This window comes from Trachypithecus francoisi, unplaced genomic scaffold, assembly GCF_009764315.1.
Source record: "Trachypithecus francoisi isolate TF-2019V2 unplaced genomic scaffold, Tfra_2.0 Lachesis_group16, whole genome shotgun sequence".
Taxonomy (NCBI): Eukaryota; Metazoa; Chordata; class Mammalia; order Primates; family Cercopithecidae; genus Trachypithecus; species Trachypithecus francoisi.
The window spans coordinates 29915197-29940112 of NW_022681461.1; the positions used below are offsets into that span (position 1 = coordinate 29915197).

Sequence of the window (24916 nt, forward strand, 5' to 3'; positions counted from 1 at the left end):
TCTGCTTAGTTCTCGCCGCGGCAAGGCCCGCGGGCCATGCGAGGCAGCGAAGGTGCACGAAGGTGCCTCGTGGGCCCGGTGGAGTTGCAGCGGCGCGCAGGCGCAGAGATCCGCCCGCTGCCGGCTCCGCGGTACAAAGAGCGCGCAGCGGAGAGCCGGGCGTCCTCGAGACTGAGGGAGCAGTCAGGGCTTCACCGGCCGCGCCGTTCTCACGCGCTGCTTCGGAGTGCAGCCACAGTCACAGCTGTCTCCCACCCCGGGTGAGAGGCTTGCTGGTCTGCCCCAGCTTCCCCGCCCAGGCGGCGGCCGCAGAGCCCGGCGGCTCCTGTGCGATTCAGGGTTTAATTCTGGCGCTTGCCCGCCGGGGCCGACTCCGCCCCCTGCGCCCCGCCCCTCCCCGAGCTCCGGGTCCGCGGCGGAGCGAGCGAACGACCGGCAGGTTGGGAAGAGCGGCTGAAGGTGAGTGACGCGGAGGGGTTGCCCCGGAGCGCCAGGTGCCTACCGCTGCCTCAGGCTGCCCCCCGCGCCGAGCCAACTTGGCGCGCGCTGGGGTCGCATGGTGGCCGTGGCGGTGGCGGAGGGTAGCGGGCTCCCGCTCGCCCGGGTGAACCCGGCGGCCTCGGGGCGGTCCTAGTGAGGGGTCCGAGAGGTGGCGTCGGCCCCGCGGCCGTCGGAGTTTGGCGCGCTGTGCAGCGGCGGAGCTCGGCCGGTCTGGAAGACGGAGAGGCGCGCTGGGCACAGAGCAGCGAGAAAGTTCGGACTGGGCCGGCCGGCGGGAATGTGCGGCCGCCTGCCCGCCCCCGGCCTGGAGCTCTGGCCTTTGGATGCCTCTGGGCCGTTCCCTAGCCCAGGGTGGAATGGGGGACCCTCTCTGAAGCGGCTCTCCGTGAAGTTCGGTGCTGTGCTCTGCAGGAGGGAGTGGCGGTCAAGACCCCTTTATCCTCGGCCCCAGAGGGGCAGGTGTCTCCAGGTCGCCCTCCGCCAACTCCGAGATGGCTCCGGCCAGGGTTGGAGGGCGGGGAGGTGGGGGAGGGGTGTGTGTGGGCGCTGCGGCGCTCAGGGCCTCTGGGGGCAGCCCAGCCGGGCGAGGACAGCGTGGGTTTCGGAGGACCCGCGGTTCCAGGTCGAAGGAAGGTGCAGGGGCCCTTAAGCGGGCTTGCCCCTGAATGTCCCGTTTTGTATGCCGCTTTTGCCAACACACAGTGGCACTCGCAGCAGCCACTGCCCCTTGACCATTCGTCTTCTTCACCTGGGTCCCATGGAACTTTCAGAAGCAACTGTTCTTGGTGGCTCTTGCAGGTCAGCACGAGCCGTGCTGCACGAGCATGACCTAGTGAAGGCCTTGGCCGTGTTAGCGTTAACAACAATTTATGGCGTCCCCCAGCGCTCGCTTTCTGCACATGGCCTCTACGGAGGGTCAGCCCATCTTATTAAATAATGGATTCTATTAGACCCTGATACCCGAGACTAATAAGGAAGCTTAATCATCCAGATCTATAATCGTGCAATTCCTTTCCTCACCTTCATTGCCCCCCACCTCTGGAGTTGAATGGAAATTAGTTTCTATTTTCTTATTTTGGATTCCTGAATTTATTCAAGTTCATTTTTAGGTGGTGTAACAGCTAAGTAGCTATTCATCTGCCAATTTCTCTTTTCATCCAACTTTCTCTACTAAAATGTTGAGAAGTGCCACGTTTTATTTAAAAAGTTGAAGTGTAATAAACATAAAAATTTACTCTTTTAAAGTGTAAAATTCAGTGGTTTTTAATATATCCATAAAGTTATGAAATCATCACTGCTATCTAATTGCGTTTCGTTGTCCCCAAAAAGAAACCCTATATCGATTAGCAGTCATTCTTTCATCTCCCAGCCCTTCTCCCTCATTTTAAGGCAGCTACTTAGAAAGTTTTTCCAAGATAGAGGTTGAGTGAGAAAACTGAGAGGTTATTAACTTCGGTCCTTTTTCTGTTACTAGGTTTGGGGAAAGGTGCTGCTGAAGCAATGGAAGAAAAATAAAGTATTGACTGTCCTATGGGGAGGTTAAAATGAATAAGGATGGAAGAGAAGTTTCCAGTAAAGGAATAATTGCCTTCTTTAGAGATACACAAATTGGGAATACATTTTATCCCCTTAGGGCACAGGGATGCTTTCTGGACTCTAGACTTGCCTAGTCCATAAATCACTCTAGTCGAGGTTCTGCCTCAGCAAAAGTGAGTTCTGGGTGTGTGTGTGTGTGTGTGTGTGCACGCTCGGCAGGGAATGTTAGTAGGAAAAAAAGACTGTAGGCTTAAAAATAATTTTTTAAAATGTCCAAACTGGCCCCAAGGAAAGAAACCAAAAAACCACAGGCAAATGGCTACTGGAATTGATACACTGAAGACTAGTTTCATTTCATGAGTATCGGTGTCTGTTCATAAATAGTTCTGAGTTAATGTGTGCATACATTAACTTTTTAGCCCAGGTGGGAGGAGGAGGATGGAAAAGGATCTAGTTGGGGGCAGTGCAAGGAACTGGGGAGAGGGATGGGAGAATGGCCTAAAGGGGCAGTGCTTGTGGGAGCTGAGGACTGTTAAGATGGAGTAACTGTAGGGTGAGCAGATTCTGAAGCAGCAGAGTGGGTCTGAAAAATTGGACCCTTCACTCTGGCTTTTTGTTGGATAATGTGTGCATGTATTAAAAATCATTTTTAGTAAGGAGAGTTGAAGCTATCTAAATTATGCAATATTCACTACACTTCTCACTCACCCTTCAATAAAAAGTCAACTTGTTTTCAAGTGTTTCGGGAAGTTTTAGGCCTGTTGCATGGGTGAGTTGGCTTATGCCATTTTTTTTTTTTTTTTGTAATTTAGAACATTGACATAGCAGGACTCCGTCTCTACTTTAAAAATAAAAAATAATCGGGTGTGGTGGCACATGCACCTGTAGTCCCAACTACTTGGGAGGCTGAGGCAGGAGGATCACTTGAACCCAGGAGTTTGACGTTGCAGTGAACTGTGATCATGCCACTGCACTCCAGCCTAGACAACCGAGCAATATCCTCTCTCAAAACAAGAGGAAGAGCTGTACCATAGGTATACATCTCCCACACCCCACACCCCTGTCAACGGAGTTTCGCTCTTGTCACCCAGGCTACAGTGTAATGGCACAGTATCAGCTCACTGCAACCTCTGCCTCCCAGGTTTAAGTGATTCTCCTGCCTCAGCCTTCCAAGTAGCTGGATTACAGGCATCTGCCACCATGCCCAGCTAATTTTTTTTTTTTTTTTTTTTTTTTTTTTTTTGAGACAGAGTCTCGCTCTGTTGCCAGGCTGGAGTGCAGTGGTGAGATCTTGGCTCACTGCAACCTCCACCTCCTGGGTTCAAGCGATTCTCCTGCCTCAGCCTCCCGAGTAGCTGGGACTGTAGGCACGTGCCACCACACCCAGCTAATTTTTGTATTTTTAGTAGAGGCAGGGTTTCACTATGTTGGCCAGGATGGTCTCGATCTCTTGACATCATGATGCGCCCACCTCAGCCTCCCAAAGTGTTGGGATTCCAGGCGTGAGCCACCACGCCAATTTTTGTATTTTCATTAGAGACGGGGTTTCGCCATGTTGGCCAGGCTGGTCTGGAATTCCTGACATCAGGTTATCTATCCGCCTCTGACTCCCAAAGTGTTGGGATTACAGGCGTGAGCCATCCCGCTCAGCCGTTTTTTTTTTTTTTTCCCCCGAGATGGGGTTTGTTCTTGTTGCCCAGGCTGGAGTGCAATGGCGTGATCTCAGCTCACTGCAACCTCTGCCTCCCAGGTTCAGGCGATTCTCCTGCCTCAACCTCCCGAGTAGCTGGGATTACAGGCATGCACCACCATGCCCGGCTAATTTTGTATGTTTAGTAGAGATGGGGTTTCTCCATGTTAGTCAAGCTGGTCTTGAACTCCCGACCTCAGGTAATCCACCATGCCTTGGCCCCCAAAATGCTGGGATTACAGGCGTGAGCCACCGCGCCCGGCCCGTAGCTGTACATCTTAAGAGTACATCTTCACAAAGTGAACATAAACTTATAACAGGTACCCACGGAAAGAACCAGAATATTGCCAGCATTGCAGAAGTGCCCCTATTCTCTTGTCCAATCACTGCCCCTCCCGAAGAGTAACCATTATACCAACTGTGGATAGATTTGTCTGTTTTCATGCTGTACACAGACTCACACAGTATATAGCTTTTAGTATCCGGGTTTCTTTCTCTCAGCATGATATTTGTGAGATTCAGCTGTGTTGTTGCTTGTGGCCGTACAATTATTTTCACTGCTGTGTAATATTCAATTGTGTGACTACAATTTACCAATTTTTAGGGTTGAGGGGCATTTGCATAGTTTCCAGTTTCTTCCATGGCAAATAGTGTGACTTTGAACATTCTAATTCTAGTATATGTCTTGATACACAATACCTAATACAAATGTGTACCTTTGTACAAATTCTATTCAGAAGCAGAATTTCTAAGTTCTGAACTAGGATTCAGTTTAGAGAATACAGTCAAGCAGATTTCTGAAGTGGTTGTAGAGTTTATACTTCTACCCGCAGTGTGAGAGAGTTCTGTTGCATCCTTTTTAAATTGGAAGAGCAGTAGATCTGCAGAGTTTGGCACATCGACAAAATATGACCTATTTATTATTATTTTTTTTGGAGACAGAGTCTCGTTCTGTCGCCAGGCTGAGTGCAGTGGTGTGATTTGGACTCACTGGAACCTCTGCCTCTCGAGTTCAAGCAATTCTCCTGCCTCAGCCTCCCAAGTAGCTGGAACTACATTCACATGCACCACACCCAGCTAATTTTTGTACTTTTAGTAGACACAGGGTTTCACCATGTTGACCCGGATGGTCTCCATCTCCTGACCTCGTGATCTGCCCACCTCAGCCTCCCAAAATGCTGGGATTACAGGCGTGAGCCGCCGGCCCATTATGACCTGTATTTAACCCATCCTAGCAGACTCATTATTTGTTGTCTTCACTTCCAGTGCTTTTCCATGTCTGTTCATGTTTTTATGAAGTCACAATTCTAATATTCAATTTTGTATTTTGTTTCTTAATACAGTATCTTAATATTGCTTCAGTCTCTATGACTTTTTAATCCCTGCATATGTCTAAGGATATACTTTCATTTAATAATCCTCTCATTAGAAATATGTGTTAATTTCTGGTGTTTTACTAGTACATACTGTTGTGGAAATCATCTTTGTGCATATAGTTTTTACCTCCCTCTTGGGTATGTCATAAGTTTGAGATTTTTGTTTATGTGGCTTGAGATCTTTATTGTTAAACTGCTGCCTGCAGAGTTGTCCTTGAACCTAATATGGAATTGATTAAAGAAATATTTTTCTTTTCAATTTTTTTGAGGCAGAATATCATTGTGTCACCCAGGCTGGAGTGCAGTGACAGGATCAGAGCTCACTGTAACCGTGAACTCCTAGGCCCAAGCAATCCTCCCGCCTCAGCCTGCCTGCCAAGTAGCTGGGACTACGGGCACATGCCACTGTGCTCAGCTAATGTTTCCTTTTTTTTTTTTAATTGAAGAGACAGGGTCTTGCTAGGTTGTCCAGGCAGGTCTCAAACTCCTGGCCTCAAACAATCCTCCCTCCTTGGCCTCCTAAAAGTGCTGGCACACAGGTGTGAGTCACTGCACCTAGTCTAAGAAATCTTTAAATTGCTAATACATTACCTGCAAAAGGGTGTCTCATTGGGTTAAACTGCAATTCTGAAAATAATGGTGAGGTTGACCCTGATAACTTCTTTAAAAATAGCATAAATCGAACTTTTGTGGCAGTTTCATTTACCGATCACTTATTAGTTTTCTTTATATGATACTGTTTGCAAAGGTATGGAGCCAAGAGCTTGAAAGGATATAAGAAGGATCATACCATTAAGTAGTTGATTGTCCAGAAATTATATCTAAGAATTAAAAATACCAGTTAGGCAAAATTCTTATACATGACCAAGGAGTGTTTATTCCACAAATGCAGTGCTTGTTTAAGTTCTGAGGGAGAAGTCTTTTTTGTCTGGATGGTTAGGAGTTGCTTCCCCCAAAAGTAAGACTTGAGCTTAGCTTTAAGGAATCTCTAGAAATTGGCTAGGGAGCAGACGTCACTGAAGAGACACTGAGCCTTCTCAAGGAGACAGTTCAACGGTGCACAGGGAGAGCCCCAGTTGACCACTGGACAGTGGGGTCGGTGATGCTGGCTTCCTTACCATTCTTTATCTGGAAGATACCAAAAATAAGTGAACTAATATATAGGCAGAAAAAAGTACTTAGAGCTTTTTGGGAGAAAGCTGTTTGGTACATTCTAGTCAGCATCATGGAGTTTAATGGTAAACACCTGCCAGAGATTAGAATGCAGTAGGCTGCTTCTTTGCCTAATTGTAGATCTTTTTTTTTTTTTTTTTTTTTTTTTTTTTTTTTGAGACGGTGTCTCGCTGTGTCCCCCAGGCTGGAGTGCAGTGGCGCGATCTCCGCTCACTGCAAGCTCCGCCTCCCGGGTTCCCGCCATTCTCCCGCCTCAGCCTCCGAGTAGCTGGGACTACAGGCGCCCGCCACCGCGCCCGGCTAGTTTTTTTTTTTTTGTATTTTTAGTAGAGACGGGGTTTCACCGTGTTAGCCAAGAGGGTCTCGATCTCCTGACCTCGTGATCCGCCCGTCTCGGCCTCCCAAAGTGCTGGGATTACAGGCTTGAGCCACCGCGCCCGGCCTGTAGATCTTATTAACTCCTCTCCTTTCCCCTCAGGTAAAATTCAGTGATAATTTCTCTAAGATGAAGGCTATTAGACCAGCCTTCATTCAGAATAAGCCAATATCACTTAACTTTCTTAAACAGTACTTAAATTTCTATTATGTGCAAGGCCTTGGTGGGGGAAATCAGAGACTAGAAAGCTAAGAGTTCATAGGGAATGAATGTATAATGATGCAAAATCATATTAATAATAGGCAAAATGATAGAAATACCCAATATAAATATAAAAGGTTCACTCTGGAAAGGAAGGAGATGGAGAAATTAATGCTGAGTAGAGAGATCTGGGTGATATTTAGGGGGATTTGGCCTTGAAAAATGTGTACAGGTGGGAATTAGAGTAAAGGGCACTGCATTTAGGCAATAGGTTTTGAAAAAGTAAAAGTTGGCAGTGCTTGATACATAATACCATGGTCACTCATATGCTTGGAGACCCAGGTGAATGGCAGTTTGAGGTTGTACCTTTCCTCTTGTGACTTGTGATTGCCAAGCCAGCCTGGTGATCTCTGGAAATATTGTAGGTGTAGGCCCAGGCTGGCTACTTTTAATCTAGGATCTGTTGCTTGCTGTGTGACCTTTGACACAGTTACTGAACCTCTCTGTGTGTCAATTACCCATTTATAAACAGGGATAATAAAAGCACCTCCTTTATTGGGTTCTTGTGAGGATTGAATGAGTTAAAACCAACTCTGTTGGTTGAGGCAATCACAAACCTGTCCAGACTGAAGAACACTTAGAAGGGTGGCTGGTATACAGTAAGTTTTAAACATGTTTGCTGTTATTCCCTTAATTTTTAAATTTCTGAATTTTAAAATTTCTAATACACATAGTGTAAATAATATAAACCACAAAGGGTTTAAAATAAAAACAGAACTCATCACTCTTGTCTGGTCCCAACTCAGCTACAGTCTTGGTTTACGTGTGATAACTGCTGTTTCTGTTTTTAGTTCTTCTAGTTGTTATTTTAGCAAATTACCCCCCAAACTTTAGTGGCTTAAAAATTTGTTTTATGGTATTTTGAATTCTGTGGGTCAGGGATTCAGGGAGGGCTGGGTGATTCTGCTGCTTTTGGTGTTGACTGAGGTCATTCCCTGGTACCCAGCTGGTGGAAGTGCTGGTTCACAGGGTCCAAAAAGGCTTCGCTCCCATGACTTGTTGTCTTGGTGGGAGTAGCTGGAATGCTGGGCTCAGCAATGACTGTTGAGCAGAGCACCTACACATGTTGACTTCATTTGTCTTCATGGCAACTACATGTCTTCATGGTGACTTCAGCATGGTGGCTTCAGGTAGTTGAACTTGTGTGGCAGGAGGCTTCCCTCATGTATTGCTAAGGGTTCTCCAGAGAAACATAACCAATTGTGTGTGTGTATGTGTGTGTGTTTGTGTGTGTATATATATACACACACATACATACACATATATACATATGTGTGTATACATATATGTATATATATATACACATACATTGTGTGTATATATATACACACACATACATACACATATATACATATGTGTGTATACATATATGTATATATATATATACACATACATTGTGTGTATATATATACACAACACGCGCACACACACACGAGATTTTTAAAACAAGGAATTGGCTTATTCAGTTTAGAGGCTGTCTAGTCCTAAATCTGCAGTGTTGGCCGACAGATGGAGATGAGGAGAATCTACAAGAAGACTGAAGGTGGTCTGCTGGAGAATTCCCTCTAGCTCAGGGAGGTCGGTCTTTTTGTTCAGTTCATACCTTCAGCTGTTTGGGTCAGGCCCACCCACATTATGGAGGGCAGTCTTTTTTACCCATAGTTACCTAATTTAAATGTGAATCTCATCTAAAAACGTCCTCCAAGTCAACACATAAAATTAACCATCACACCCTGCTACGAGCACCTTGGGCAAACCAGTTGGAAGCTTCATGGCCCTTTATGACATAGTGTCAGAAGTTACATAACTTACCTTTTGCCAAACTATTGGTTGTAGCACAAAACTTGCTCAGACTCAAGAAGAGGGGACATCGACCTGCCACTTGATGGGAGTGTCAAAGAATTTGCAGTATAAAATATACTGCCAGTCTGTCCTTGGGTTCATAAATTTGACAGTATCTGTTAATTTCCTGCTAAGGAAGAGTGGAATTTATATTCCCTCACACCTTTCTTTCCTCTTCTCTCTGCCTCCTGGTTTTTATTAGATATCTTATTATTTTTGTCTTATTATTTTTAGTTGTCTTCTTTTGGTTACCTTTCTGATTTAAAATAAAGCAGTCCATTCTTTACCAGGCCATAGAGATATGGAGAACTCAGGTTCGTTGAATGGTATGGTGTTGGGGAGGGACACGGCAGAAAAACAGCAAAATTGTCTTGAATGGGGGAGGCTTGACAATGAGGCTCTTGTTAAAACACTGCAGCCACTAGAGATGGGAATTGTCTATGAGCATGTCCTCTTTGTGAGCCTAGCAGGTGGCATAATTTGACAGTTTTTATTTTCTCTCTTTGGCTTTTAAACTCAGATACTTGTTTGCCTTTTCCTTCCCTGTACTTTGCATTTAAATTATGAATGCTGGAAGCAAATGATATTTTCACCAATGAAGAATCTTATTACAGACACATGGCTGAGTTGAGTGTTTGTATGTGGATGTGCATGCAGAAAAACCTGTCAGAAATAGGTGCTCTCTTGCTTTTTTCATTACCAAAGCAATCAGTTAATTGGAAACAGTGTCAGGAGCCCTGTAACTCTGTTGGGGGTGTTTTGGGTTTTTTCTTTTTTTGAATTCATTTAGTTAATATAATTGAGCAGTGGGGCTTAGTTTAACTCTCAGAACACATAACTAATCCCTTTTTATAATTATCTGATCACCCAAGAAACACATAAGAACCTCTTGTCTTGTTGGTTTGCATTCATTGTATATTGCAGATGTAACCTCTTGATATTTGTCTTATAAATAAAATATGGCTTGGTTAGTGGCAAGAATGTAAATTTCTGTTTGATATGTGCGTAATATTTTTGGCTAAATTTTTTCAGATTTCTGTTGTTAATTCTGACTGGTTCACCCTTTGACCTTGGGGAAAAATAGAATAAAAGCAATTAGAACAAAAGTAGATACTTTGGGAGGCCGAGGCAGGCAGATCACTTGAGGTCAGGAGTTCAAGACCAGCCATGGCCAACATGGCAAAACCCCGTCTGTACTAAAAATACAAAAATTAGCTAGGCTTGGTGGTGCACACCTGTAGTCCTAGCTACTCGGGAGGCTGTGGCAGGAGAACTGCTTGAACCCGGGAGGTGGAGGTTGCAGTGAGCCAAAATCACGCCACTGTATTCCAGCCTGGGTGACAGAGCGAGACTCCATCTCAAAGAACAAAAGTAGAAATGAAACCTGAATACTGTATTCACCTTTTCTCTTTTCCTCCATCCTTCCCTCCCTTCCTCCCTCCCTCCCTTCCTCCCTCCCTCACTGCCTCCCTCCCTCCCTTACTGCCTCCCTCCCTCCCTATTCATCTCAATAGAGCTGCTTTTTCCTATAAAAATAATAGCTTCAGAGTAGCCCTTTTTAGAGGATGGGCTTATCCCTGTTATGAGATGGTTCAGTTCAGTGTTCTGCCAAATACTCCCTCATCTCCTTTACCCAAATGGAGCCACAGACCAGTCTGACCATCTTGGTGTCATATCCTCTTCTAGTCACAACTCTTACCCCAAGGGTATCCTTACATCTAATACCATAGATCAATTTAGTCAGTTTTTGAACTTCATGTACCTGAGATCACAGAGCATGCACTCTTTTGTGTCTAGCTTCTCTCCATGTTATATTTGTGAGATTGATCCATGTTGTATGTGGTTATGTGTTCATGCTTATTGCTGTATCGTGTTCCATCATGTGAATACTGCTATTCATCCTATTGTAGATGTACGCTGGGTTTCCAGTTTTGGACTAGTATGAACAGTACTGTCATGAATGATTTTGTATTTTCTGGTGAATATATCTACACATTTAAGTTAGATATATATCTAGGAGTGCAATTTTTGGGCCGTGCAGTTCAGCTGGAGTAGATACTGTCAAAGTGGTTTTATCAAGTGATATTCCCAGCAGTGGTGTATGAGTTTCAGTTGCTTCACAGTGCTTGTTGTCTGTTGTCTTATTTTAACTAATCTGGTAAACGTGTGTTATTGATTCCCTGGATGACTAATGAAGATGAACACCTCAAAAAGGGTTCATACTTTTTATTTTATTGCATAGCAAAGTAGAAAAACAAAGCCAATTAAAGAATTCATCTAGAGACATTGTATCAGTTCTTTAACCACTCTAGCTTTTCTGTTTCTCTACACTCATTTATTGTGGTTTTTTTCTTTTAGTTTTATGAGAGATGTATTTCAAGGAATTTACTTCTAATAAAAATTTAAAGAACAGAAGTTTTTGGATAACTCTACTAGTTCTGAGAATTAAGGTATTTAAAGGGTGAAGCTTTGCTCGTACTGTATTACTCTTTCAGGTTTTCTAATTTATTAAATCAATCTATTGATTTTTGCCTTTCACTTTGACATTTTCATAGGAGAATTTGACTGAATCATGTTCTGTAGTTTCCAGGAATTAAATTTCCACATAAATGTAAAAGAAAACTTGAGAAGCTGATGCACAATTTTTTAAACGGTAAAAGAGGAATTGTTAAGGTAGAGATAAGCTAGATAGTGTGAGGCGTCAATAGCAGTGCTGTAAGTTTTTGTAACTTCTTAGCAAATGAAATGGGTAGTTTCAAGGAAAACTCACATAAGGTTTGATGTGTTTGAGTTTAATTTATTTTCTGTTGACATTTTGAAATTTCTTCCTTTAGCTTTTATTCTGAGCACCTGCTTTATCCTCTCAGTTGTTTAAGACCGGTATGCCTCTTTAGGAGTTCAACATGCCGCTGTCATCTAGCTTTGTACTTCTGTGCATATATTCCATCTTCCCTTAAATATTATTGGGGTATTGCTGATCATGGAATAGACACAAGGTGGTCTTAAATATCTGTAAGGTACTTACAGGTATTGTTTGACCTCTTGGTGGCAAGACTGTGTCCTGGGTTGAATAATCTAAAGGGTTTTTGGAGAATTCAGGCTTCTGACCTTGAAGGCGAATAAGATTTCTCTGCCTCCAGAGACATCACACTTTTAACTCCTTTTGGAGTTATAATTCAGGAGTAGGAGGAAAGTTTGCTAAATTCCTATGAAGGAAAGTTGGTTGAGAGACATGATTGAAGATTGCTTAATTCATCGCAGTTTCTCAGCTCTGACATATTTCAGTAACAGTTGGGAGAAGCGATTCAAATAACTGCTGATGAAAGTTGTATATTGTTTTTACTTTTTTAAAGTTTAGGGAATTCAGGGCTAGCTCCCAGATGAGATCATATGAACTTAGTGATGTTCTTTCTGGTGGGTCTTTATTAGAGTCAGTGAGGAGGGAAGGGGAGCGGTTTTGGCTGTAGAGTGGAATCTGAAAATTGTTCATAATGCGGGAATGACAGAAATGTGGGTGGGAGGTGCAGTGCAGAGACACTGGCTTGAGGAATAGCAAGGCCTTTTATGATGTGCCCAGGTGGGAGGGGAGTTACTAGGTTATACTTCATAGACATTCAGAAATATTTGTTGAATGAATATGGATCATTTTATCAGTAGCATACTAAGGCTGTCAGATCTGCATGAAGCTATTGATTCAGTAGTTATCATTATAGTGGCTTAGCAGCCCACTGGGTGGTGCCTGTCCTTCAGGTAATTGATTTGGATGGTACCTGTCCTTCAGGTGATTAGGAATTTCATGCCTCCGTCAGCGTAGGTTTGAACACTTGGGTTATGAAGAGATTTGTCCTAATGCCCTGCCAGGTGTGCATCTGAGTGTGGTTTCTGTTCTTTACCACCCTCTACACACACACACACACACACTTCTTGTGTTTTTTGGTGAGCTTAGAGCCATGAGGGAGCTATTAGTTATCCTTCCAAAATTCAGCAAGCTGCTTTTTTTGTTTTTGTTTTTGAGACAGTCTCGCTCTGTCGCCCAGTCTGGAGTGCAGTGGCGTGATCTCAGCTAGTGCAACTTCCGACTCCCTGGTTCAAGTGATTCTCCTGCTTCAGCTTCCCAAGTAGCTGGGATTGCAGGCATGCAGCACCTTGCCTAGCTAATTTTTGTAGTTTGAGTAGAGACGGGGTTTCACCATGTTGGCCAGGATGGTCTCGATTTCCTGATCTCATGATCTGCCCGCCTCGGCCTCCCATAATGCTGAGATTACAGGCATGAGCCACTGCGGCTGGGCTGCAAGCTGTGTTTTGTCAGGACAGTTTTGATTAGTTTTTAGGTCAATAAAGAACACTGTTTCTTTTTGTTTCTTTTTTAGGTTTATTGTAGCCAACCTCAGGAAACAAAAGCCTGCTGTTAGGATATTCATGGGAAAATAGGAAAACCTAATTGGAAGCCTTTTTTTTTTTTCTTTAGTGAAATCCTATGTGCTTCTAGAGCTTTTTCACACTTTCTAGAGAAGGTAAGCATTTCTTACTGAGAAAGAGAGGGAATAATATGTCTGGGCTCAGTTCTGCCTGTTGTGGGGAAGGGTGTGCCAGTGGCTCACCTTTTGAGGTTAAGAATGAGTAATAGGACCTTGAGGATTTTTTTTTTTTTTTTTTTTTTTTTTGAGACAGAGTCTTATTCTGTCGCCCAGGCTGGAGTGCAGTGGTGTGCTCTCGGCTCACTGGAACCTCCGCCTCCCAGGTTCAAGCATTCTCCCGCTTTAGCCTCCCAAGTAGCTGGAATTATGGAGTGCCCCACCATGCCTGGCTAATTTTTGTATTTTTAGTAGAGACGGAGTTTCACATTATTGGCCATGCTGGTCTTGAACTCCTGACCTCAAGTGATCCACCTACCTCAGCCTTCCAAAGTGCTGGGATTATAGGCATGAGCCGCCACACCTGGCCAACCTTGAGGGTTCTTAGCCATCCCCAAATGACCTGATAAAGTAGCCTTAGTACTGTGGAGAAAACTGTTACTCTTTCATGCTTTGTCAACTTTGATAGCAAAAGGAGGAAACACTGCTAAAGGGCTCGATGTTTATATAGTTTATGAATCATTTTCTTGGGAACGTTTCAAAGAAAGTGTTGTAAACCTCTGACCTCACATCCAGTTTGACCAGATAACTGTGCTTACCTGTTTAGGAGGCCCATCTGATTTGAGTCCTGGCTGAAAGCAATTGTTCACATGTTGAAGTCTGTATTTAAGCTGAGGTCCCAGGCTCAGTTGTTTCATCCTGAGCCTCCCCTTCTCCCTCCTTGACCCCCAGTGACCCAGGGCAGTTTTTACTTTCCCGTTTCTTCCTGGCTTTTTACTTTTATTTTTTGGCCGGACACTTCAAGGGGTTCTGATTCAATCTAGGCTAGGGGTTAGGAGCATGGGTTTGGGAGCATGGGTTCTAGAATCGAAACTCTACTATTTCCTGCCAGGTGTATGTTTTCTTTGCTTCTTTGTATTTGGAAAGAAATATTATTGTCATTCCATGGTGTTTAAGTGTGTAAGGAGGAGGAGCTGGGAGGAAGATGAAGGAAGACCTAGGATGTGGTATTTCCGGACTATAAAACTCCCTAGGAAAAGTCCCCAAAGAGCCACCTTGTTTACTTTAGGCCAGAGGAGCAGAGAAAGGGCAATGACCCTAGATGAGATACAGTGACCAAGAGAGGTAGAACTCTGGCAGGAAGTAAAGGGTAGAGGCAGGCTCAGGGACCCAAGTCTTGTAGGAAACCACAACTCCATGAAGCCTGTATGGAGTTTCTTAGCATTGTGTTAAATTTTTTTTTTTTTTTTTTTTTGGAGACAGAGTTTCGCTCTTGTTGCCCAGGCTGGAGTGTGATGGCATGATCTCGGCTCACCACAAACTCCGACTTCCAGGTTCAAGCGATTCTCCTGCCTCAGCCTCCCGAGTAGCTGGGATTACAGGCATGTACCACCACGCCTGGCTAATTTTGTATGTTTAGTAGAAACGAGGTTTCTCTATGTTGGTCAGGCTGGTCTCAAACTCCTGACCTCAGGTGATCCGCCTGCCTTGGCCTCCCAAAGTGCTGGGATTATAGGCATGAGCCACTGTATCTGGCATCTTTCAGCTTTTACTAGGCACCTTATAACTGTGTCTTTTCCCCCAAAGCCCACTCTCACCACAGCCTCTGGATATCAAGATCTGTCAGCCTTATCTTAGTAAGTGTTCTGAGTTTCTCTGGACTTCCAACTTGTCAGGATCTGCCACAAATTTGCAAGAGGTGGTGTTGAGTGTTTTTCCTTCAGAAATTAAGTTTTTAATTCTTGTATATTTTCATGAGAGTAGCTATGAGAGGAGTCTTAACTTTGGGTATTTTTCTTTGGCTTCTAGAAAAAAGTTTGAGAGGTCTAGTAATTTTCATCAAGTTCTTTTTTAAGCAGTCATTTGTGAAACTATTCACATCCTCAGATCTTGGTAAGATTTCCATGCAGAGACTAATACTAAAAAGCTAAAGAAGAACCTGGACTTTTTGGAATGATTTTGACCTCTCATAAAATCTCAAACAACTACATTTCCTTATTTTGCCAGGAGACTGGTATGCCGGTTAAGTTTATAACCTCGATCCTTGTTTTATCCTCCATCAGTTAGAGATGAATTACATGCCTTTGGAATGGCAAGCTGTTGAACCTTGTCGTCTTTGAACGTACTATTGTTCTCAATAAGGTCTTCTAAAGGTCAAACAAGTCATTTGGGTTTTTCTCCTCCCCTTAAATCATGCATTTATAAGGCAAAAACTTAATGATCATTCATTCCATTCCATGGATCATTAAAACAGCTTTAAAAATGAAGTGGGTTCATTACTTACATTAGTCTAGTTATGCTCAGTGACTTAAAACAATATATTTTAATTTCTAGACTTAATGAGCCACTCTACTCTGGGACATACTTATGGTAGAGGGTAAGAAAGGAAATGACCATGGCCGGGTGCGGTGGCTCATGCCTGTAATCCCAGCATTTTGGGAGGCCGAGGTGGATAGATCACTTGAGCCCAGGAGTTCAAGACTAGCCTGGGCAACATTGCAAAACCCTATCTCTACAAAAAATACAAAAATTAGCAGTGTGTGGTAGCACGCACCTGTAGACCCGGCTACCTGGGAGGGGGAGGTGGGAGGTCACCTGAGCCTGGGAAGGTTGAGGCTGCAGTGAGCTGTGATCGTACCACTGCACTCCAGCCTGCTTGATAGAGTGAGACCTTGTCTCAAAAAAATAAATAAAAATTAAAAAGGAAATGACCAGTTCATTCATAGTTATTAACACTTCTGCTTGTGTGTCACTTCTACTTGCCTTCATTTGGCTGAAGAAAGTCATATGGCCAGGCCTGCCAGCAATGGGGTGGAGAAGTGCGATTAATTCTTCCATCTGGAAATGCTGTAAGTCACATGATAATGGAGGATATAATCCTCTTTCAGGGAGGTTAGCGAATAATTGAAAACAACAATATAATCTACCATAATGGAAAACTATATTTAACTCAAAAAGATTTACTGGCCTGTATTCTGATTCAGAAATAGTTTTTAGAATTGGTTAAATCTGTACTTTGGGTTTTATTTTGAAAAGGTTATGCCTCAGAAATCTGCCTAGATATGGAAAATAGGGTCTTGTTTTTGGACAGGACTGATTAATCTTTTATGAGTTGGAGAGCTGTACCAACAACTTGGTAACTTTCCATTAGTTGTTTCCCATGGCTCTATATCTGTATTTTAATCAAGAAATTACACTTCTTCTCTTGACTTTTATATCTTGATTTTCCATGCATTGTTGCTATCCTATTGGTCAGTTGATTTTTGTTTAATTGCCTGAATTAATATGGTTTTGGCAGCCAATTAAAAGTGGATGCTACTGTCAAGAGAAGGGTAGAGATGGGGCCTTTTGACAGAAATAAAATTTATTAAGGCCTCATCAATCCGTCTTGGTATTTTTCTTTCAGAAATGGAACTGCTGAACTCTTGCTGATATTCTTACTAGGAAATTTCTGTCTTGTATAAAAGATATGAAGTCAGAATTCTTTGAAGCAAGTTGACAAAATATAATCACACATTGCTGCGAGGAACAGAATGTTTGTGCCTCAGTTGGTTATTCACCATCTACATGTTGAGATTCTTTTTGTGGGGAAGCTTGGCCATTTCTGCATGTTCACCCTCACACTCCTTTTTCTGAGGTGTGGGGGCATCTCCTTAGGCAAGAGTCTGAGGTAGATGCTGTAATTTTTATGAGAATGCTGACATCTCTTCTGCTTCGTTGACTTTTAGTGTAGGTGGACCAAGCCTCAGCTGGTGTCAGACTGCTGCACTTGGAGTTCTTCCTGAGCTGTTAACCTACTTCCAACTCTTCATGAAAACTCGTTTTTGGGAAATAGTGTTCATTCATGAAATTTCATCAAAACACTGGGCACTTAGAATTCTGTACTTTCTTTTCCCTCCAGATTCTTTTTTTTTTTTTTTGGAGACAGAGTTTTGCTCTTGTTGCTCAGGCTGGAGTGCAGTGGTGCAATCTTGGGTCACTGAAACCTCTGCCTCCCGGGTTCAAGCAATTCTCCTGCCTCAGCCTCCCAAGTAACTGGGATTACAGGTGCATGCCACCATGCCTGGCTAATTTTTGTGTTATTAGTAGAGATGGGGTTTCACCATGTTGGCCAGGCTGGTCTCGAACTCCTGACCTAGGGAGATCCACCCACCTCGGCCTCCCAAAGTGCTGGGATTACAGGCATGAGCCACGGTGCCTGGCTCACATTCTTTTATTGAATGAACATCTAGTATGTCTTCAGCTTACATTATTTAGAAATAGAGAAGAGTTTAAGAAACAGCCACAGGAAACTCACACATGGTGATCCCTTTTGCCTCTCTCAGTGGCCCTTTTTTTTTTTGAGAACTGTTAGAAAAGTTGCTGTAGGCCTTGGCATTAGAACATGTTGGCACATTTCTTGGGAAAATGTTTGATTTATTGAATAATGTAAATATTGTAAGAGATTGTGATTTCCTCATTGCTTTGACCAAATTTATATCCCACTGTTAAAAAGAAATGGAGAGCTTCATGATGGTTATTTACTAATTTAGGTCTCATTTTACAATTCTGTTTTCCCTTGTGCTGAATTTTATTTATTTTTAAATTAAAGGTAAATATTACATCTAGTTTTGAAAGATGCTGCAGGTGTTTTGGACCAAGATTGGGTACAGATACATATATCATGGTTCCTTCGTTCTGTTAAAAATTTTAAGAGGGCTCTGTGTAAGGGAGTGCACATACACACAGCTAGATAGCACTCCTAATGCTCCTTTCCGTGCTCACTCGGTCTCCTGTATGGTTCTCACAAGCAGAGCATATACTCGGTGTCATACCGAGAGTACCCAGTACTCTGTCTCAGTACGGAGACTCAGAGAAAGGCGTTCTTTTTGAGCCCTTTTACTCATGAGGAAGGGGGTCCTGGTGTGCCCCAGGGTCTGTTCTCCAGGCCTGGGACCCAGAGTGGGGTTGAACTGGCAGAAGGCAAATACCATAATGGTTACTTCTGCAGGGACAGACTGGAAGGGACTTCATGCTGACTTTGGGGTTTTTAAGTTGGTATTTTCTGATGAGTGACTTTGGTATCTAATGTAGCTCACCCTGTAAACTCTAATGCACTCTTTAGGCTTAGCAATGTGTGCCTGCCTGTGCTCTCCTGACCACCAGCCTCTGATCTGCCCTGATTTTCACTTCATTACTCTTCCCTTAGTGCTGACAGCTCATGGGAATCAAGCCAGAATTGGCCCAAAAGCTAAATGCCTGCACTGCTGAGCTGTGGTTTCCCATGAAAATGCCTTCCCTGACTTAATGTTAGCCTTTTGCTTTTATTGATGGATAATGCAAAAAATCTTCTGTAAGGTTTCAGTTCTTGATCTCTTTTCTGTAGACACTCATTCTCATGGTGACCTAATCTTCTCTCATGGTTTTAAGTGTGGTTGATATTCCAATCATTCCCACATTTAGGTCTCCAGCTCTGACTTTTTTTCTCCAGTTCCACTCCATAAGGTCCAATTACTTCCCCAGTATCTACACCCGAGTGCGTAGTGGCCACCTTAAATTCAATTCACCCAAACAGAATTTCTTATTTCCCCCAAACTCCTTCTCGCCACAGTCTTCTGGTGGTAAAACCCCTAAACTTTGTAATCATCTTCACTCCCCTATCTCATACAACCTACCTTTAATTCAGTAGCAAATCCTGTTCCACCTTCAAATATGTGTAGAATCTGCATCCTCCTCCCTCTTTCCACTGCCACCATCCTCTCTCACCTGGATTACTGCACTAGCCTGATACCTGGACTCTCTGCTTCCCTTGCAATCCATTCTCAACACCCATCTTTTAGAAACAAAATTCACATTGTGGCACTGCGTAGACTCTCTGTTGGCTCCTTGTTTCCCTGGGAGGACAAGTTTTTACAGTGAACTCCATGGCTGTCCTTGCCTGGTCCCTTGTTATTCTGTAACCTCTCCTGTGCTCACCCCTTCTCTGCTCTTCCACAGATAACCCTGTTGCCTCCCTTAGGGCCTTTGCACTGACTCCTTCCTGTGCTTGAAGTGCTCTGTCCTCACCTCAGTGAGGTCCTTGCTCAGATGTCCCCATGTCAGTACCATGACTATTCAAAGTTATAACCTGTCTTCTCCTGGTACTCCTGGTCCCTCTTAATCAGCTTGGCCTCTTCTTGTTTTTTTTTTTTTCATATCACAAAATTAACTAGTAGTATTATGGAATTTACCTATTATATTTATTGTTTATTTTCAGCATGTCCCAGTAGAATATGGGCTTCTCCAGGGCAGGAACCTTTAGCTGGTTTGCTGGTTGGTGGTACATCAAGCTCCTAGAACAGAACCTGGAAACACGGAAGACACTTGAATAGATATTTGCTGTTAAATGAACTGCCAATAAGGATTTACTATGCTGTTCAGAATCCATTATGTGAGGAAATATATATTTCAGTTCACTGTTAGGAAAACGTTTATTTCCTTGATGAACAGGGAGTCCCAACTTACCTGATTCCCTTTTCTGCTTTGGCTACCAGGATGCCAGGAACTAAGTGTCATGCTTACTTGCAAAAGTGATTGGCTTCAACTTGCTGGTGAAATAATACAACCCTTCCCTTCCTTTCCCCTTTCCCCAGCCTTTATGTGATTAAGTTGTTCTGTAGTTCTTTTTGTTTTTTTTCTTGACAATAACTCTGCCTTTTATTGTTTGACTTTTTTTTTTTTTTTTTTTTTTTGAGACAGAGTCTCACTCTGTTGCCCAGGCTGGAGTACAGTGGTGTGATCTCTGCTCACTGCAAGCTCCACCTCCCGGGTTCACTCCATTCTCCTGCCTCAGACTCCTGAGTAGCTGGGACTGCAGGTGCCCGCCACCACACCTGGCTAATTTTTTGTATTTTTAGTAGAGACAGGGTTTCACTGTGTTAGCCAGAATGATCTCGATCTCCTGATCTCATGATCCGCCTGCCTTGGCCTCCCAAAGTGCTGGGATTACAGGCGTGAGCCACCGCGCCTTGCCTATTGTTTGACTTTTCAAGTAACTTTTGGGAGTGTGTGGTATATAAGAATTCAAGTCAATCTTCAAAGGAAGAGAATTCGTTTATTACAGAGATTTGTTTATCTTAGCTTATGGCTGGTTTTACTTTAGCTTTGGCCAGGTTGGCACCATTGTTTCAGGTAGTATGTCACTTACTGCTTTTGTTTTTTTTTTTTTAAATGGGCCTTGGCCTGTCACCCAGACTGAAGTGCAGTGCTGTGATCTCGGCTCACTGCAACCTCCGCCTCCCACGTTCAAGCGATTCTTCTGCCACAGTCTCCCAAGTAGCTGGGATTACAGGTGTCCACTACCACACCCGGCTAATTTTTGTGTTTTTAATAGAGATGGGGTTTCACCATGTTGGCCAGCTGGTCTCAAACTCCTGACCTCAGGTGATCCGCTCATCTTGGCCTCCCAAAGTGCTGGGATTATGGGTGTGAGCCACTGTGCCCGGCTAGTTACTGGTTTTTATCAGTGTTCTGAAAGTAATTTTAGGTATGCTGTCTCTCTACAGGCTTCTGTTTGATTGAATTTCACTTATACAGGTATTAACTTCCTTGTAAACTACTGTTGTCTATTGCTTTATTGCTTTGGTTAGTCAATCCCAAACTCTTGCTGTTTTTTTTTTCTTGAAATGGAGTCTCACTGTCACCTAGGCTGGAGTGCAGTGGCACGATCTCAGCTCACTGCAACCTCTGCCTCCCGGATTCAAGCTATTCTCCTGCCTCAGCCTCCCAAGTAGCTGGGACTACAGGCGCGCACCACCACACCTGGCCAATTTTTATATTTTTGGTAGAGATGGAGTTTTGCCGTGTTGGCCAGGCTGGTCTCGAACTCCTGACCTCAGGTGATCCGCTCGTCTTGGCCTCCCAAAGTGCTGGGATTACAGGTGTGAGCTACTGCTCCCAGCCAACTCTTGCTTCTGAAACCCAAAGACCCTGATTTCTGACAGAATATATATATATATACGTGTGTGTATATATATATGTTTGAGACAGAGTCTCGCTTTGTGGCCCAGGCTGAAGTACAGTGGCATGATCTCGGCTCACTGCAACCTCCACCTCTCTGGTTCAAGCGATTCTTGTGCCTCAGTCTCCTGAGTAGCTGGGATTGCAGGCATGTGCCACCATGCCCAGCTAATTTTTGTATTTTTTTAGTAGAGATGGGATTTTACCATGTTGGCCAGCCTGGTCTCGAATTCATGGGCTCAAGTGATCTGCCTGCCTTGGCTTCCCAAACTGAGGAATACAAAAAACTGTAGAATTTTGTATTTTTGAGCTGGCCAGATTTGTCAATGGCTCTAATAAGTGTTGTATTTTTATTTAAGGAGGCATGTGGTGACGTTAGCCCTGTGATTTAGGAGAATAAGCAGCAAAGGTTGGGCTGGTTTCCCTGCTCCCCTGGCTGCTGTTTCTCCATTAGACCTGGAATTGGGGATTTCACAAGGACCCCTTGGAAACCGCACAGTTAGTTTTACAAAAAAAATTGCATTTGTCACCCAAAGGATCAGTATTTTTCTAAACTTTCTAAAATTAAGGATCAGTTTGTTTCTGAAATTTGGTTACCTGAAGCCATTGACAAATTAGTTGTTTCTTATTCAGGTTGCTTTTAATTGAGTTCTGCATGCAAACCCACATGTATCCCTCTCTGCCTCTGAGGAGAATGAGGCCTTTCTTGGAGAACACAAAAGTAGGAATTCTGATTTTATTCTGTGATCTTAGTCACTTTACAATTATAAAAATTATGGAGCTAATGAGAAACCTGCAAAATCCTGAAGTCTTCAAGGAGTGTGATTCTGGTGCTGTCTCTCAGGCATTTCTCCCAGCGAATGGGACGGCAGAGCAATGACTGTTCCCCATCCCACAGGTGGGAGCTGGTGGGCAGCACCAGCAGTGGTCGACCTAGAAGTCTTAGACTGTCTTAGATGTGATTTGAAATATGACTTTTGTTATGGGAGCAGCACACATAAGACCATCATTGGTTCTCATATGGGAAAAACCCTTGAATATTGGCTCTAGGACAGATTTTAAGGCTGGGTGCGGTGGCTCATGCCTGTAATTCCAACACTTTGGGAGGCTGGGGCTGGAGGATTGCTTGAGGCCATGAGTTCAAGACCAGTCTGCACAACCTAGCAAGACCCTCTCTGTACAAAAAAATAAAAATTACAAAAAATTGTTTAAATGAAAAAATTTAGCAATTTTTTTTTTTTTTTTTTGAGGCGGAGTCTCACTCTGTTGCTGGGACTGGAGTGCAGTGGCCGGATCTCAGCTCACTGCAAGCTCCGCCTCCCGGGTTTATGCCATTCTCCTGCCTCAGCCTCCCGAGTAGCTGGGACTACAGGCGCCTGCCACCTCGCCCGGCTAGTTTTTGTATTTTTAGTAGAGACGGGGTTTCACCATGTTAGCCAGGATGGTCTCGATCTCCTGACCTCGTGATCCGCCCGTCTGGGCCTCTCGCCGGGGCTGGAGTGCAGTGGCCGGATCTCAGCTCACTGCAAGCTCCGCCTCCCGGGTTCACGCCATTCTCCTGCCTCAGCCTCCAGAGTAGCTGGGACTACAGGCGCCCGCCACCTCGCCCAGCTACTTTTTTGTATTTTTTAGTAGAGACGGGGTTTCACAGTGTTAGCCAGAAATGACGGTACCTTGAGAAAGCATTCTTATCATGTCATTTCTTGATTTTTTTAAATTCAATTTTGGATATTTACTTTCCTCACACTGTGGAAGATGAAGATAAACTCTTATTGGCCGGGCGTGGTGGCTCAAGCCTGTAATCCCAGCACTTTGGGAGGCCGAGATGGGCGGATCACGAGGTCAGCAATGTTTTATATACGTGTCTTCTCACACTTCAAAAAGTCAAGTTGTTCTACAAAACCGTCCATGAAAACAGTAGCTGTCTGCCCTGCTTTTCCCACCTGATTCCCTCTCTTCAGAGGAATCTCTCATCTATCTTCTGATGTTGAGTGATAAGAAAATGCTGATATTTGACTGCTTTAGACCTGTGGAAATGATGGTACCTTGAGAAGGCATTCTTATCATGTCATTTCTTGATTTTTTAAAATTCAATTTTGGATATTTACTTTCCTCACACTGTGGAAGATGAAGATAAACTCTTATGACTTCCCCCAACACCTCTCTTCTCCCGCTCTAATATTAATATGATTTTTATTTGATTAATATATAATGTTTATAGTATTATTTTTACTGGAAATAATTCACAGCCAAGACGTGTAATTTAAATGACATTTCCTTCCTCATATAGCTTTTGCCCACCCAGAGTTAATAATTGTTTTGAGTGCTTGTTTTAAGTACCTGTCACTGACTCACTCCCAAACTGAAGCCTAACCCTGCTCTCTGTGTGTTTGCACACCTCAGGGTAGCTGTCCATTCATCCTTTCCTCCTGAAGGCATCCCTTCTGAAGAGTCCAGGCCATTCTGTACGTTCTCTTCCCTGGATACTGTGGTATCCTCCTTCCTTGTGGTTTCTTTTTGTCTCTGGTCTTTTTTTTTTTTTTTTGAGATGGAGTTTCACTCTTATTGCCCAGGGTGGAGTGCAGTGGTGGGATCTCGGCTCACTGCAGCCTCCACCACCCAGGTTGAAATGATTCTCCTGCCTCAGCCCCCCAAGTAGCTGGGATTACAGGCAGGTGCCAGCACACCCAGCTAATTATGTATTTTTGGTAGAGATAGGGTTTCACTATTTTGGCCAGGCTGGTCTCGAACTCCTGACCTCAGGTGATCTGCCCACCTCTGCCTCGCAGAGTGCTGGGATTACAGGTGTAAGCCACTACACTCAGCTGCTCTCTGGTCTTGGTGGAGAGCATTGGCCAGCAGCTTCTGCAAAAGGTTACAAGGGAGATAGTCTTCTTGAGATTTGGCATGTCTAAATTGTCTTTTTTTTTTTCTTTCTTTCACGTTCACACTTACTAGTTTGGCCAAGTATACAGTTCTAGTTTGAAAGTCCTTTTGCCTCAGAACTTTAAAGAGATTGTTCCCTAAAGTTCTAGCTTTTTATTAAAAAAAATATAGAGTGAGTTTCCCATCACTTCTCTTTAAAAGTTTTTGGGGGCGGGGCACAGTGGCTCACGCCTGTAATCCCAACACTCTGGGAGGCCGAGGCTGGCGGATCACAAGGTCAGGAGATTGAGACCTTCCTGGCTAAGACGGTGAAACCCCGTCTCTACTAAAAAGACAAAAAATTAGCCGGGCGTGGTGGCAGGTGCCTGTAGTTCCAGCTACTTGGGAGGCTGAGGCAGGAGAATGGCATGAACCTGGGAGGTGGAGCTTGCAGTGAGCCAAGATCGCGCCACTGTACTCCATCCAGCCTGGGCGACACAGTGAGACTCCGTCTGTGGCAGGGGGAGGCGGGGGAAAGTTTTTAGGATTTTTCTTTTTGTCCAAGTATTCTGATTGGTCTTTTTGCATTCATTTTTCTGGGCACACTGTGGCCTTCTCAAACTGGAAACTTAATGTTTTTCAATTATTGGAACATTTAAAAAATTATATTTAGATAACTTTCCCTCTTTTCATTGAATTTGCATTTTCTAATGTTGGTGGTCCTTCTGGGCAATCCTCTGATTAT

The 24916-nt window shown here is 43.8% G+C and overlaps 1 protein-coding gene across 2 annotated transcripts in view; it reads left to right on the plus strand.

Moving 5' to 3' along the window:
• The first annotated feature begins 231 nt into the window (after positions 1 to 231).
• Positions 232 to 24916, plus strand: part of KANK1 (KN motif and ankyrin repeat domains 1) — a 240804-nt gene continuing 216119 nt past the window's right edge. For both annotated transcript variants that reach the window (XM_033237175.1, XM_033237177.1), the window contains exon 1: positions 232 to 459. The gene's annotated coding sequence lies outside the window, so the exon portion shown is untranslated. The remainder of the gene's footprint in view (positions 460 to 24916) is intronic.